Source organism: Pipra filicauda, unplaced genomic scaffold, assembly GCF_003945595.2.
Source record: "Pipra filicauda isolate LSUMZ 115617 unplaced genomic scaffold, ASM394559v2 scaffold64_size3178608_pilon, whole genome shotgun sequence".
In the NCBI taxonomy this organism is placed as follows: Eukaryota; Metazoa; Chordata; class Aves; order Passeriformes; family Pipridae; genus Pipra; species Pipra filicauda.
The window spans coordinates 2,046,918-2,064,003 of record NW_024104809.1 but is presented as its reverse complement, the minus strand read 5'-3'; the positions used below and the strand labels follow the sequence as shown (position 1 = coordinate 2,064,003).

Genomic DNA, 17,086 nt, shown 5'->3' with positions numbered 1-17,086 from the left:
AAAAAAACCCAGAGAACATAAAACTTCCAGGGTTTGTTTCTTCCCTAAACTACAAGTAATGGATTTGCATAGCTTAAAGCCGAGTCTGCCCACAGAGCCATTGTTCCTTCCCCGAGGCCTTCGGCATTTCCAAGGGTACCCTCACCAGAAGCAACCCTTTATCCGAACTTGCCTGACCGGCAGCCATGGCAACACGGTGGGATTACCCGACCCAAGCAGCTTAGCAGAAGCCGCGAATCTCCCCTCAAATTTTACTTACGGACCGCCGCCTGCAGCGCCTGGAGGCTCCCCCTCCGCGGGGCTGTCCTGCCCGCATGAACCCGCTTTCCCCCAACCTTGCCCTGACCTACCCACCCCGAGAGCTCCGGGCCCCGCCACCCCTTACTCTCCCGCCCCCGGGCTCGCCTCCCGCCGCGACCCACGGGGGGCCCCGTGGCGGCTCCTCCCGCCGCCCCGGCCTGCCAGCGGGGCTGCTCCGGGAGGCCCGGGACAGGCGGGCGGCTCCCGCGCCCCGCGCACGGCGGGAGCAGCCGGGGAAACGCGGCCCTTTTTCCCCTCACCCACGGCCCTCCAGAGCCGCCTACCTGTGCGTGCGGAGGCGCCCAGCCGCCCGCCGGACCCTCCCCCGCCACCCGCCGGGGGGCCCCGCTCCGGCCGGGGGCGACTCCTGGCTCCACATGCGGCCCCGGGCAGCGCCTCAGCCCGGCCTCGCCCTCCGGCCCCGGCCGCCCGCCCGCCCGCGGCATCAAGCGCATCCGAGAGCCGCCGGGAAGGCGGGGGGCGGCGGCGCTTCGACTTCTTTCGGGCTCATCCCCACCGGGAGCCGGCTCCCCGCTGCGCCGCGGTGTTAATATTTTTTAGCCAGAAAGTTCCCAGGAATCTCTGGGAAAGGTCTGGGATGTCTCATCTCACCAGCTCTCAAGCCGATTAAAATTGTATTCTCTTCAAAGGAGGCTTGTAGAGGCAGGCTTCATCCCTCTGGAAATTCAATTTAATTCCTTGAATGCTTTCATCGAGGAACACGCTGAAAGCATCGGAATAGGCAGCTCTGCCTTTGAATACGCGGTAATTTACATTGAATAGCAATGCTGTTGGCAGATGCTGCCCCCCAGTATTCACCTGAAGCAGGTTTTAAAATTAGAAGCTTGCATATAGACTCTACGTGAGGTTAAAACAGGAAGCTTTCCCGTCTGAAATGACGCGAGAGCCTAGTGAGAAGAGCATGGAATGGTAAAGGTTGGGAAAGACCCCCCAGGTCCATTCGCATCCAAGCGTCGAACGTCTCACAACAATCCTATGTCCTGCAAATTCGGGAACAAGCACTTCCACCGCACCCAGTCCTATGGGTTCAGACACCATCCAAACACCCTCTCAGCCTGTGCAAGGGTTTACTTTATAAAGCAGGGGTGTTCACTTACCGGTTGTCAAAAGAGCAGGTATTTTATCTTTAAACGATCCCAGAGAAGAGGGCAGAGCTCGTTGCTTCTGCTCAGGACCGCCCAGGCTGCTGCTGCAGCCTCTAGCAGCTCCAGCCCGGTTCCCACACGGTTGGTGCTTACGACTGGGCTGAAGAGGAGGACTGGTTCAGCTGAGCCCCATCTGGAAGCGAAAACGTAGGAGGAAGCACGTTGTGTGTTTAGACAGAAATATTATTTGGCTCGAGCCTGATCAAATTCCTCCTCCGTTTATACCAGTACCTTCCAGGGGGTGGAGAGACTCACGCGAAGAAAGATAAAGCGCTGCTATCTCTTACCCTCAGTAGTGAGTTTCTGGTCTCTGACCAACTTCTAGCTGGAGCCGCAGACGGGCTTCTTCCTCTTTCTCCTCCCTCCCCGGGCCTTTCGCCGCCGACAGCCCGAGAAGGCGTGGGAGTCCCGCAAAGCAAGGGGCAGCGAACAACGCCCTCCCCACCAGCCCCTCTTCGGCCTCCGGGAATTACCATCTAATTAACAAACTGATTGTCACCGGCTGCGTGTCGAGGTGTGGGGTGCGGGGGAGGGTGAGCCAAGCAAGCTGAGAGCCACTGTACCTCGTTCAGGGGCAGGATTCTCCCTCCCCGAGCACTTCTGCCCCCTGCCATCAAGCCCCAGGGACAGCCTTCAGGGGAAGAAGAACTACCTCCTTGTAGAGCTGCTGTCAGGAGCAAAATGGAGCCTCACACTTTATGATCAACGCAGGAGCGAGTCATGGGGCTCCTGGAAAATCTCTCCATACCTCAGGACCCAACCGCGTGGGGCTGGGTCTTGCTATTTGAAAGGAAAGCTAATAAACAATTCTGCTAGTGATGAAAAAAATCAGTTTGTTAGGAATTCTGTACTGCATCAATGCTGTATTTTACGTAGAGGAGTGTATCATGCTAGAAAAAAAAATCTGAGGGGTTGTTAATAATTTAGTTATTCTCTCCTATTTCAATTGTTACAATCCTAATCACTTCTAATCTGAAAGTTTTCTATATGATGCTTCAGTGAGCTTACAGTGTGTTTTTAGGATTGTATCAGAATAAGATGCTTCCTTTATTGGAAGAGACGCTCCTGTTTTTGATGGCTATCACTGGGAATGACCATAGGTGGAGCCTATTCTCAGCAGTAGTTTTTTACAGCCTATGAGTACATGTAATAAAAATAACAGATTGAAAGCCTGGAAATTTTGTCTATTCTTAAGGGACTATCCCACTCTGTAGTCTGCTGAGGTGGCTTTCAGTGTGTTCTGGGCTAAGAACCAAAGTTCAGTCCTCTGTAATTTGTCTTCCCTTGAGCTGAAAATACCTTTGTACTTTTCCCCTTCTCCCAAGAGGTTCCCAAGGTCTTCCCTCTTCACATCCTGGCCTTTACAAAACCAAGCTGCCGCCAAGTACATAGGTAAATTACCTGCCTTCTAAAGTTAGTTTATTTAACTCTGCTATGCCTTTTTGCTGCTAGCTCTCATCTCTTCAATCCTTACCCTTTGGTTCACCTAAGTATAATAGGCACAAAACCAATTTTTTTAAAAAATCACTACGGTTGCACAACAAAGGAGTTAGAAGTCATGAAATACCAGAAGACTGATTATGTGACTTCATGTCAGTCCCCTTGCTTGTACTTTCAGGACAGTCTAAAATTACATGGTCTGGTATTATTTTGTTTCTGGCCTTGCTTTATTTTGCAAAGCCTTGCCTTTGTTTAGTATACAGGATGGACTTATTCTCAGGATGTGCCACATTTTTGCAGAGCAAGCTGTTGGAACTATTCACCACAGACGAGTGTAGGAAAGCTTGAGGAAATGGATGCTATTCCTGCCTCTGTTCCAGACAGGATGTGTGTGTTGCAGCTGCATCTTTAGTGCATGAGTTCACGGGCATGAGCTGATACCTGAGTATTGATAACAGTCTAGCATGGACCTTTGGGCAGGCTGAAAGACATGGGAGAAAAACGTGACCGTACTGTTGGCAGGACTGAGCCACTGGCTCAGAAAGGCCAACTCGAGTTACCAGTGCACCTCTGAAGCTAGTTAGACAGATGCAATGTTCTTTACTATGGTGATGCTGTGTGATGACTTGGAGGCCATTTGATTTTATAGCTGGCTGCAAGTTATGTGCTTGTCATTTTCTGGGAGTCTTGCACAAGGCATCTAACTCTAGGAAGAGCTAAACATTCACAATTGCAGCCCAAAGTCCACAGGAGATACAGTGGACCTGTTTACTCACAGTTTTATTACCTTTCATTAAAGGCAGTGCATGTAAAAAATACAAAAAATTGCATCTAAGATAGTTGACTACATCTTTATCTGGAATAAAGTGCACCACAGTGGTCAAGGAATATAATAATCTAATTTGCAGTAATGTAATTTCACTTCAGTTTCTTCCGGCAACTGTAGGTATCCCACACCAGCAACAGAAGGAAAGCTGATGTTTGTTGTCATTTAAATATGTTGAACTAAATTCAAGGATTCAAATAGCAATTTGAATAATTGATACAGTGCAAAATAGTTTCGTTCCTAGGTGTTTTCCAAATAATCTGTACAAGCAAGAAGTTAATAACTAATCTGCAACACCAATGACTTTATTTGGCACAAAGTAAAAGGAAAGTATAAGGAATCACTGGGATGTAGTCTATTGCACACAAATGATTTGACAACAATAAGAACCTTTCAAAATGCTTTGGAAATGGATGACTAGCAGGAAGTCAAATGAATGTTCCTGCAAATGAAAACAATGCATGTGACCAAAAAGTTAACAGATTTGCTCTTTTGGTTCAAAATCAACTCTCATGAGACACAAACCTCTCCCCAAACCAAACATAAAAGCCACACAAACCTTTAAATGTGAAGCAATAACTAAAATAAATCTAAATAAAATGTATTCATATTTTAGTTCCAGGAGAAACCATGTACCTCCTGAGTCACTACTAAATTAAGAAAATGTTGCAGTCTCTACCCCAGCTTGCAAAATCAAAGACAAATAAAGTACAATAAAATAAAATACTGTAATAAGACAAATAAAATACTGTAATTTTTGTTTATTTATTACAGTAAATTACAGGAAAAACTGTTGAACGTGGGAAAAGCAAAACTGTGGAGAACAAGGAATAAAGAGAATGGAAAGTTGATTTCTTGCCCAGCAATCCAACAAGCAAGATGACTAATGAAGCTCTGTGTAGGCAATGCACCATGCAGTCTATCATACACCTCTGGTCTTAGAGCTAAAAATGCAACAGACCTGACACCGTTCATTAATTACTTTGGGAGATGAATGCATTTATAGAAATACAGACTGCAATAACATCCCTTTGTCACTCGTCTTCTAGCTTTACTATCTACCATCACAGTCTGATCCTAATGTTTACATCACACCATGACCGCTGCCCTGAGTCCCATACATGCCCAAATCTCTGCTGTTGAGCCCCAAAATCTGAGCACAACTCTGTTTTGTAGACCTTCTCTCAATCCCCTTGCCCCAGATGACTGGGGACTAGTCACGGCTACACTTACTGCCCCAGTTGTAGTAAGCAGCAGTGACTGCTTTGTGGTTGCATGATATTTCTTCCAGAGACTCTGCCAGGAGACAACTTGCTAAAGCCTGTCCCAGGAGCTTTAAAAAAATCTGGTGAGTGACTGTAGCACATCTAATCAGAACCCACAGTGTTTGGAACTCACAACATGCAACCCCCACCTAGTTTTAAGATCACTTTTTCAAGACCGGGTCAACCAAAGAACTACGTTAGGCTGTGACTGCTTTCACAGTCACTAGGGACTGCCTTTTCTGGGAATTGCAGGGTGCTTTCTCCTGCCTCAGGCTGTGCAGTGGTCCTCTACTCCACTGGGGAGACAGGACACAAACAAACAAAACATATGACAGCAAAATATGTTGCAGAGGTAACCCAGGTAGGCTGAGACAGCCTCCCCGCCAGCAAGTCAAACTCAATCTTAAGTGGTGAGCACATTAGGAAGTGCTATTTGCCAACCAAAGAGAAGCCTTCAGGGCATGTGTCTATACATAAGAGCATCTGCAAACCTATGAAGAAATACATTATCTAATAGGCACTAAGCATGCTTGTACTTTATTAGGCATAAGCAGAAGAAATAGGTCAAAACACGCACTTGAAGAGCATTGCAAGTAAAACAGCAGGAAGGAAAAGGGGAAAGAGTTTGAAAAAATAGAGAAAATATGTCCTGAGCAGCCAGTTGTTTTCACTAGGTCAAAAGCAACATTAAACCTCAGATTTCTCCCCACCAATTGTTGCCTGGTTTCCATTTAACTACACTGTCATATGGAACTTAAATCCTCCACTTGCCCCCTCATCCTCCCAATGGATGCCAGTGTACTGGTGTGACTCCACCTCTATGTGCATCCAAGGGTGACCCAAACTGAAGCTTCATAGTGCTGAAAGCATCCCTTTCTCCAGGCAAAGCAGGCCAGAGCTGGTGCTTCCTCCCCTGGCAGGAGACAGACCTCTCAAGATCCAGTTCTCCTACCCATCTGCCTGGGATGCAGCTCCTCCCTGTAGCTTACAGGCACGCAGTGGACTGCTGTTCACAGAGGATGTTGGCTGTGGCATCTGGCACAAGGGAAGACTGTGAGGAGAGAGGTGAGGGGGTGCACGGGGCAGAGCTAGGGGGTGGCAGGGCTGTGGGAGACCCTTATTTGCAGTCTGCTGCTAGGTCACATCCCCTGTGCCAAATGCAGGTGGGCTCCGAGCTCAGAGAGAACAAGAAGCCCTTGATCCTGTGGCTCTGGGTCTCTACCCACTGGGCCTTGTGTGCTCAGATGACTGACATAAGCTGCTTCTAGAAGATGAAATACCTGTCCTTTTATGATAGCTCTGTTATTCCTACAGTACCATGCCAGAATCCACTCTCCTTGTTTCCTTTCTAAGTAGAGGCCAATAGGTGAGATGCCTTTGCCATTTGAAGCACAGCTTAATGCCCTATTTCTTTCTCTATGCATTTTATGAAAAAGACATCTCTGTTTTTCCTGCTGGCTCCCCATTGCACAGCCTGTGATTCTGGCCCCAAGTTTCTGTCCTGCGTCCTGCTGGCCTCACCTGTACAGCCAAGTCATTATTACAAGTGCTGAGGCAGCTGCTGCAGCTCTCAGATATATAACCTTTCCACTTCGAATTTTGGCCAGTGTTAACTGGCCTGGATTCCTTTACTGGTTCGCAGCCTAAGATCTTGGAACAGGTACACAGTTTTTCTGCCAGGTACTCTTCGGTTTGGGTCTTTACTTGAAAATATGATGTAGCGAGTCAGAACACAAAACAGGCTATAAGTGATACAAATAGCTATGATTAGATTCCAGGAAGAAGGAGGGTGAGAAGGCTAGGTGAGCCACTGTAAGTCAGAAATGTTATGACAAGCTGCTAGAAGCCTTGTCATATGTAAACAGCAGAATAATTTCAATGAGACACAGACATGGGCTGAGAAGAAGAGTGCTTTGCATGTTTCTTACATTTAAGAGTTCAAGTTGCACTCCGTGTCTTGGATGTAGGCAAAATGTGCAAAAATTTTAAATGCATTTCTTCCCATGACTGACTTATCCACTTACAACTTCTGCCAGGTAATGCCCGTTGCTAATGAGCAAATGGTCACTTGCAACAGGTTGGAAGAACCAGTAGGTACCCACTCAAAACTGGGCTGGTGGCACGGGAGAAGGAATCCTCCCTCCACGGGACTCCAGGCTGAACAGAGAAGCCCTATGGCAGAAAAGGTTGGCTTGGTCTCTGTAACTCAGGAGAACAATAGCTTGTGGATCAAACTTTTGTATTTTACTGCTCTGCTCCTGTTCCAAATGGAAGCCAGACCTGACTCATGTGGATACAATCAATAGACCAATATCCAAGTCATTTGCAATCTTAGTACAATACTCCTTCTATTTAAGTGTTTAGCCATTTCATCCACACAAGTGGAAACCATCAAGTGATCTTTTTTTATTAAAAGCCATCTGTCACTTAACTCATCATCATTTCATTCATCATAAAATTCCCCATTGTATGGGAACAGGGAGGTCCACTTCCAGAAGCCCAAGCCACCTGCTCACAGCCTCTACTTTTTGGGGAGTGGTTGTTTTTGATTTGGACACTTCATTGAAACCTGGCCTTTCTTGTCTGCAGCTAAAATACAATGGTGCAAGAAGAAGTCTGTCACTGAAATGTTATTAAAGAAACACCACTGGGAATTGTGCCATGGTCAAATTTAACTTCCCAGATACCCTATTTGGGAAACATGGTTCTAATAATAAACTTGGGCCCAGCTAGCCATGTGTGTGATAGCTGCCAGATTTCTTCTCAGTAGTCACTGAGACAAAAAGAGACAACCCCAAATTAGTAAGTAATGAAGACACTAAAAAAGAACTGGCCATAAAAAACTCCATTGGGCTGAGCACTCAGCAACTGTTTGCATTTCTATGGACAGAATAACAAAGAGAAGCAAGTTGGTAATAAAATATTTCAGCTTCAAAAGGGCAAACTGTCAAATTAAGGAAACTCACTAGCAGATTTACCTGGACTGAAGAGATGAAAGACTTGAATGTGGAGGAAGACTGGAATATATCTAGACCGAAGATATAAAAACTATTCCCATCAAGAAAAAAAATCTTACTGAGAAGTATTTTAGGCCTGAATAAGTGGAAAAAAACTTCACTATAGAGCGGTTCTTAGGAGTCAGAAATAGCAAATAATCCTGGTCAACAAAGATAGCTGTTGTGTAGAGATAGAGATGCATAGGATTAAGGACAGTTTTGTCAAAAGTCAAATGAGCTAGGACATGCAAAAGATGATTGAATGAAATCTTCAGGCATTCAGAGAAGAGGAGAACATGCCTTAGATGGTATTTTGCTAGTAGAGGCAGGGAAGCACTAACGCAGTTGTACAAAACGCTCTGTGGTGCTTCCCCCAGAACACAGTATATGATTTGTGCTCTCACACTTGAGAGGAAAACAGTTCTGGAGAAGAAAACAGTTCTAGCAAAGGTGCAGAGAAGGGTTACACTGAGAATGGACAGTCTGTCATGTGAGAGCAGCTAAACAATGCGGCAGGAGAACAAAGGGATACAAACTGGCTGTGAATTTAACAAATTTCTTGGCATAACCTGCAGACTTGTTGGTACCCTTGTTCTGCTTTCTGCCCCTCTGTCTGTAGCACATTATTCCTTGGCTTTTTGGCCTTTTCTTACAAGCCTCGAGTTCGTTGTAAAGCTCTGGAAAGGACCCTTGGCACAACATAAATTGGTGAAGCATGAAGGAAATGTTTCATGGACATTTTTGAACAAGAAACTCAACATGCAAAGTTGCATGGCTATGCCTCATAGAGTGGGATTCTTCCCGCATAATTGGCGTCATTTGAAGCCCTGTGGCATCTCACCTCTCTCCTTCTTCCCTTAAAAAGCATGGAAGAGCTAAGTCAGAATGCCTACAAATACACACACAAAAAAGGAGGTTTTTGTAGTTGGACAGTGTTTGTAGCAACCCAGCTAAGAAAAGGCTGCAAACTCACATTTTCTCTTACAGAAATATCACCAGAAGTAAATAGCTTTCAGTTATATTACTCTCTCCCTGGCACAGCTGATGCTTGCATCATTACTTGTGCTTTTGAGCTGGTTGTTGAACTTGGTATGACCATGGGGAAGTATTTTATCTCCAGCAAGCACAAGTGAAGCCCAGCTATCACTGCAACAGAGGCAATGAAAGTCAGATGCTGCCCTTCAGTTATTCTTATATACATTTATATTTCATGTCACTGAAATAACTTTTATTTAAATCAATATAGCTAAGAAAAGAATCCACCTGCTTATTTTAACAACCTCCTTTTTTTCCTCCTAAAGACTCTTTGTGTGTTTGTTTTTAGTTTTGTATCTTTTCTTTTCTATTTTAGTAATTGGGAAGTTCAGTTTTCCAAAAGACCTTTTGTCTTTCTTGTGAATGTAACCAAACCAGAGCAGATTCTTGCCCTGCAAGCATATGGGAAGAAGGAAAAGCTAATTAGAGAATTAAATTGCCTGTGACAAACAGCTTCACTTTGCCAGTTTATCCAGTTGTCCCATGAGCTAGAGCAACTTGGGTAACACAATATATGGAATGGTCATAAGTCTCTACTTAAATCAACTCTAATGTACATACATAATAGTTATTTCAAAATAATTCTAATTAAATAAATGGCTCTGTTGAGGATTTCCCATTACTGTGCTTGGTAGGAGCTGTCAGGACGTATCCAACAGCAAACAATTTTGGTGGAGTGTTGCCAGTAAGTTTTGCTTAAACATATACTTAAAGCTGAACTGATAAACCAGACAATGCTTTATAAAGTGAACATCTACCTTCAGGTAACGCAAAGATTGATCCAAAATCAACAGTAGAGTCCACAGGTGGGCATGTTCTTGTAACTCCTCTCATGTTGAAGTGTCATGATCACGTGGAACAAACATGACAATTACTCCAGTACTATCGTGCCACTGTTGTTTACAGGCAATCACAATCAGTGATTTACAACAGAAAACAACAGAGAGATAATGACAGAGCAATTTGAGAGCAGAATCTGGATCATTGATGCTGCAAGTCAGAAGGTCCACTTTAATGGAAAGAAGGATCCCTTGACCTTTCCAGAAGAGGCAAATAGCACAGGATCAGGATGCTAACAGTTGCAGTAGTTTCATTTTTTTGACAGAAGCAGAGGTGGTCTTTGCAAAAATCATACTAAGGATTAAATATATATTTTAAGAAAGAAGAGGACTCGTAAGACTACCTTTTTCAAGACAGAGCTTCTTCACATTTACTCTTTCCAATGTTTCCAGTTCTCTACTCCAACAGGCTGTTCTCCCAAAAGGGATTCATCCACTGCTGTGTCTTCTTGTGAACAGACAGTGTTTCAGCATGTGTGGTAGGTAACACAGCTTTCTGAACAGATTTTCTTCCATCTAAAATGCCTGCAAAGTGGATGATTACTAAAACCTTCATACTAACTTATCACTTGTTAATAGAACTTACCTGATATTTTTAGAGTGCTCTCTTAAAATTTATGAAAATGTCTTTCAGTGTTAAGAAGCTTCTACAAAGTGAATGCAACAGAGTGGCACATCATGGCATTCAAAGCAGAAACTTTTTGCTTTCTATAAACAAAAAAGGTGATTTGTCTACCCTCTTCAAAACATGTTCAGTCATGTCTTGACCAAGACACCAAACTGCTGCCGCATAAATGATGACATACATCTTGATTTTTCAGGTCTTCCAAAGACAGAGGAAGAAGACAAGACTATATGAAGGGAAAGAAAAACATGACTTAAAAATTGTTGAAAAGGGTGGGGTTTTGACACTGCACAGTTTAGTTAATTTTTCAACAAACATTACCTATGTTTTGACAATAACTTCTACGTCCAAAGTGTTTGAAAAAGGAGAGTTTGAGCCAATACTGCAGTTCAGTTCAGACAGATTGTGATCCAGATCACTTTTCAATTGCTGGGATCAGTGTGTCCTGTGGACAACTGTCAGATGACTCTGAAAGTATTTCAGAGCTTAGGAATAAGAAGATCAGGACAAGCTGTAGCTGTAAAACTAAGGAAGGGGATCAGTTTACTTTTAAGCCAGTACAGATGTGATGTCACTGGGAGACACTAAGAGGCAGAAATTCTGTGAGGAGGTTTGTATTAGCTGCATCTGACTGCAGCCAGTCACTGCTGGCAACGTTCCCTGGGATGTTCAGCTACTGTTACGCAGACTGCTTGCTTTTCCTCATCTACTATTAAAGTTGTTAGGGAACTTTTAAGGAATACATTTTAAATCAAAGCCAAGAGGCACTTTTCCCTTGGGATCCTGCTTGAACTCTTGCTGATTTACTCATTGAAATCTCAGAAGTTCAGCAGACAGACTTTGGGGAGTGCTTCTGTGCTGTCTTGGCCTACAGTCAACCCTCTTGGCAGATTTTTTATTTTTTTTTTTCAAAGTCAGAAATATTAGGAGCCCTACAGATCCTGGCAGCCCTCCAGGGAAGGAGTGTCCAGGATTTTCAGATTCCTTGTCCCAGTAGTCTAGAAATCAAAGAATCTCAAATGCTCCCCTCCCTCTCCTGCCATCCCACTACATGGGCTGAAAAGGAACAAACAAGCCCCACCCTCTATGGCAAACTCAGGGGCTTTTGAAATTGGAAGTCTACATTTTCTTAATCTTCCCCAGTCCCAATTTGTTGAAATTAGCAAGCCAACATTTTTCAGATTGCTGTTCTGTGGAGAGCTTAGCAATTACCTTTCATTGGCAATTTGGAATGAAAACTGAATTGTTCATTTTCAGAGTCATCTGCAATGGCAATTGACTGTTCTTCCTTCCTGCCTCTGGTTTGGGAAGTGTCAGAATTGTGTCTTTGGAAAGACAGACAGGCAAGTCTGAAGAAGAGATAATTAATAATTGTCTGCAGATACTGCAGTGGCTAGTTTGAAGAGGAAAAGCCTCTTATTAACTTAAAATTTTATTTTAAAAATATTCATTTCCAAAAATATTTGCCACGAAAATAGAAGATAGTTAAAGGAAAAAAAATATTCAAACTACACTGAGAAAACTGCATGTGGAGATTTGCAAAACTATATTTAGAATGACCACTGCCACAACTGGTCTCACCTTACTACTTTAGCACTTTTTTAGGGATCAGTTTTATTGAAAATGTGGAAGATTCAATGTTTGACTGTTGAGCTGATTAGGCTGAGCAAAACCAGCTTTCCCTAAACAACAGGAGGGGAAAAGAATAAAACAACAATTAACCCATACCTTTGACTAGGAAATAACTTCTTAAACTCAAATACCATAAACTGGAATTCAACAGAGACGGAATCAGATTAGTTACTTTACCAGCATCTTTAAGATGAAGCATGTCTACAATCCTCAGAGACAACAGAGAGACAGCCAAGCTGTCTGGGCAAACAAAATGCAGGGTTTGACCATTCTGGTATTTGTCTGTGGTGTGGTCTAAAACAATTCTACTCCCACACGTGTTTAAATACTATACTACGAACTTTAGGCAACACTTATTTTTGTAAAGCAAAAAAATTAAGGATGAAAGATCTCCACTTTGACATTTGATTAGTATATTTGATAATTATGCCTGCCAAAAAGGAACAGAAAATGCAATTAACAATGTAAAAAAAAAAGAGAAATAAACAATGATTAGTATCCAGTCCATGGACTTTTCTTTGCAGCGTCTTGGTTCAAAATTGATTTAAGTTGGCTCATATGAATGTAATCACTAAAAAACAAACAACAACAAACCCCCCAAAAAAACAAGGGAGGCAAGCTCAGTATTTAGTTAGAGTTTTGCTCAAAAATGGGCCTTGACTGTTTATAATACTGAAATATTTGCAGAGGTAGGTCACTTGGGATAAAATGAGAAATGTTTTGTGGTGTGCAAGTAAGCATGGGTATTGTTGGAGTGGTGAAGTGTCAAGTACTAAGAGGGAGTTCCCCAGTGAAAATTGGAAACAGGAAAGGACATGACTCAGATTTTCAAGAGCTGCCAAACAATTGTAGAAAGCATTGCTGGGGTGACCTACCAAGTATTTGTCACACTTCCTTAAAGTCCTGAGAAGGAAATAACTGAAAGACATTGTTAATGTAAGTGGCTACAAAACCAGTCCAAGTTTTCACTGTTTGAGTTACTCAATGAGTGTAAAGTTGCACTAATGATTCCTACAAATGAAAACACCTTCAGGAAACAAGAGCGGTATGGTCTGTGACACTTGACCCAGCTGGCTGCTAATATCGTAGTGAGAGTCTATAAACACCATCTCCATAACACCAGCAGCTTTTTAGAGTGCTTCTTATCGGGTGTTCCCACACACACCTCAAGAGAGGAAAAACTGCAATGAACTGAAAAGAAAAAAATAAAAAAAGAGAGAGAGTGAGTTTTTTTCTCTGTTGTAGCCTTGGTGCACTGGCCAGCACAGCTTCACAGCCCAGGTATTTCTGTTTGAGCTTGGATCTCCCAGTAACATCTACAGCAGATGACTGAATGGCCAAAGTTTAAAGGAACTAACAGAGGCAAAACTGCTGTTAAATCTGAAACTTAGTAGTCTGGCTATTAACATTCTCCCTTCACCCGTGGAATGCAAGCTCTGAAGGTTTCTACACAGTAAGTGGCCACCTTTAAGAAAGAGTTAAGCTATCTAGAAAAGCCTTAAACTCTTCTTGATCTGCCTCCTCTACTGGATCATACTTTGGCACTCTGTAATAAAACCACAAGACACAATCATGGGACACAGTCAACTACACACTTAAGAAACCACACACCCAGTATTCCCTCTCCTCCCTTCATTATAGCCATTTTGAGTTTTAAATCAGATCTCTTGGTTAAAGTTCAGCTGGTATGCCACAAATTTCTTAGCAGTTGAAGATAAAACCAACAGAGAAGTCTAGTAAAGTTATTCCACAAATTTCCACAAATTAAGAGCTACATTCACGATGTACCAGTTTGTTTAAATCTGTGATTTCTGTATTTACTCATCCATGAGATGCAATCTACCTCTTGTCCTGGGTGACTGTTTTCTACATGGATGCCCTTTCAGTAGTCTTGTTCTCTTCCGTATCTTCTTGCTACGCTCCCTCCTTTCTCTTCTGCCCTAAAGCATGTCCATTCCCATGCTTTAGTTTTTCTTCTCAAGCATCTTATCCTTTAGTATCATCTTTTTTTTTTCTCCCTATGAAAAGAATAAAACACATACAAAAGGCTTCCCTCCCTCCTCGGTCCTCCTTTCACCACACATGTCCCTGATTTCTGTCCAGTTCTTCAGCCACTTGGAAAGAGATTCCTCTGATCCCAGGATCTGCCCTCCAAAGCCCTTTGATACAAAAGAGAAAAATGTGCTAAAGAATTCTGAAAATGCTTTTGTTGTATGGTGTAGAATCTGTGAGCTTGATCTAAATCACTGGAAGTCTCTTGAAAGCCACTGAAACACTCAGTCCTCAAGTGGACTAAGTGTTAGGCTTTACAAAGAGGAACAAAATAATATACAAAGGTACAAAGTATAAAGTTCGCAATACATCTTTAAAGAATATTTCACCTGGGCTGAAAAATGGGAAATTAGTCAACAATTAAGCCCTTGACAGTAATCACAAACAGGAATTTCACCCAATGCTCCTGTGAGGACCTTGATGAATGTGCATTGTAATTAAATGAAAGCATAAGCTGGCAGCTGAGGAGGGGTGCCTACATTAGCATTCCTGTTAAAATCAGGAAGGTGCTTTTCAGACAATGTCCCAATAGCTCCCACATTCAGCACTTTGGTTCATGGTACAGAATGGCCCCAGAGCACATGGACTGAATTTCTTTTGGACAAAAAGAAATTGGAAGACATTCTTGATGAGCTCAACCTGGATACTTCAGCTGCTAAAGGGCAGCCCATGGGACCTGACCAGAGCCAGTCCAAATTAACTACCTTAAAAAAGCAGACTCAGTCTTTGGCACTGTTTGGCTCCACAGATCCATTCCCACTGTGCTGTGCTACTCATTAACACAGACCTAGCCATAGTCACCTTGAGATAAGACAGATCTATATATGCACAAGTATGCAAGTACTATATTACTGTACCATGCTCTTGTTTTTCTTACCAGGTAAAACTCCCTATTGATTTCATAAGGATTGCTTTTTCTCTGCTTTGTAGGCTTTCTTGTAAAACTGTGGGGACAAATGCCCTTTTCTGAGTTAATGTGTGAACAGAGGGCAGCATTAAAATAAGGCTTTTAGCATTCTAACATAATTATCACATGCAAGTTTGAAAAACATGGTTAAATATCATGTAAGAAAATCCTCTAGAGAAAATCCTCTATATCTTTCTCAGATGGCTTTTAGCTTTATTCCTGCAGTGTCCTGTAATACCCACTTGGAGCACTTCTAGTCAATGGAACAAAAGTACCCATAAGTCCTTTTAGCCACAGAATACTTCCAAAGATACTTCGCCATTATGAAATACTTCATAAGAACTTTAGATATTCTACTGTAGACATGTAGTAAGTCAGGAAGATTCCCAGCTCCTGAATCAATAGATCAAACACATCTCCTCTAACTATAACATTTCAAGTCTTATAAAAAGTACCAAACAGCAACAGGCAGCCACAATGGTCCTGGAAAAAAAAACAAAAGAGGAGAAAAACGTACCTTTAGGCAACGAGCTGTTTCCAAAGCCAATGATTGAGAAGGAGATCTGTCTTTGCACAATTGTTCTAATCCGTTGTTGTTTTTTCTGCCATTCTTTCCATTTTGATCAGTGTAGCTTTCGTCATTGACTGAATGGGAAAAGATTAATTCTTTATGCATTTATTTACCTTCAGAATCTCAACAGTGATCCTCATGCCAAGATTTGTGTCTATCCACTCACTCTCTTTACTCTGACTAGGTTGTACTGATTTAGCTAAACTGACAGTCTGAAATTAAATTAACAACAGATAATGGACTGAATTATCTTCAGCTGTTTATGACTTAGGATAATGCCCACAAATGGTACCTGCATTGACTAAAATAATTTGATTGAGTCAAACCAATGCAACTCCTTGATCATCTTCCTCTTGGTTTTTCAATCCTGTATTATTTAAGAAGGGCCATGACATAGGATTTTTCCTGGAAAAATGAAGATAAAACAATTCTCTAAGAAGACTTTTCTAATTAGACAGTATGTGGTGATAAGCTGGAAAAGATTATGACAAGGTGGAATGAACAGAGATAGAAGGCATAAAAACTGTTATACTTAAAGCCTAACTGGTTGAGAAAGCCTGCTTTTGTGTGATTTCATTAACTAGGGTTATGAACTTGCTTCACTGTCAACCAGAGGGCATTTTACCATTTAGATATGTGTGGCTTTTAGGCTACACCGAGGCCAGCAAGGAGATTTTGGAATCAATTCACTCAGACTCCATTTTTACTATCATGAAAATTTATAGTCCTGCTGCTCACAGAGGATGAGCCATTTAAGAGTAGAATAAAAAGAGGATGGTTACATAATGTTCTTCCTTATGGTTCTCAGCAACATTCACTTTTAGTTTTTCAGTGTCATGAGAGTGCCTGAATCATGGCTGGTATTTTGCAGGTCCTGCTTTGACACACATGTGGCCTTGCAAACAAACGTGGGCTTTCCACTAACAAAGCATTCATTTACTCACAAGCATGCTGCTCTAAGAAAAGTTTTAGCCCCCACATGCTGCAAAATGTGATCACCCTATGGCTATAAGGAAGACTCATTATCGTTTCTTGAGATTACAGCAACAAGGAGGTCCATTCATATTCTTAGGAAGAATTACGAGGAATACCATCTTTCACTGGTGCTGAAAAGCAATTTAAAAGGACAATAATTCTACTCCATCTTGCTAAATACTGTAATATCTGGTGTTTCTGTCTGAAGGTTAACTCATGCAACCACATGACTACCCATGACCTTTATCTCCCTCTATAAAAGTAGTCTTTCATCAGCATGGTTAAAGATCTAAAGCTATAAAATCTGAATCCCCAGGCAAGATGGCCAATAGAGAAAAACTCTAAGTTATAACATATTTTAAATAAATCTTGTGACTTTGAGTCATCTTTGAATGGATGGCACTTGGTTAATGTGGCATCTCCTAACTTCTCCTTAAGCTCTGCTGATAATCTCAGT

The 17,086-nt window shown here is 42.4% G+C and overlaps 1 protein-coding gene and 1 long non-coding RNA gene across 9 annotated transcripts in view; both read right to left on the bottom strand.

The window, feature by feature from the left end:
• ST3GAL6 (ST3 beta-galactoside alpha-2,3-sialyltransferase 6) overlaps positions 1-1,668 on the bottom strand; it is a 58,014-nt gene extending 56,346 nt beyond the window's left edge. For 3 of the 8 annotated variants that reach the window (XM_039388446.1, XM_039388444.1, XM_039388445.1), the window contains exon 1: positions 585-1,156. The gene's annotated coding sequence lies outside the window, so the exon portion shown is untranslated. Of the gene's footprint in view, positions 1-584; positions 1,158-1,418 lie in introns of those variants that run through there. The other 5 variants (XM_027727595.2, XM_027727598.2, XM_039388448.1 and 2 more) reach the window with 5 other exon arrangements.
• Positions 1,669-4,524: 2,856 nt separating this feature from the next.
• LOC120324682 lies at positions 4,525-16,779 on the bottom strand. Its single transcript, XR_005566169.1, has 4 exons — positions 15,947-16,779; positions 15,601-15,728; positions 13,968-14,283; positions 4,525-13,315 (listed from the first exon to the last, which is right to left on the bottom strand). It is a non-coding gene; the product is annotated as an uncharacterized LOC120324682 (long non-coding RNA).
• Positions 16,780-17,086: the final 307 nt, after the last annotated feature.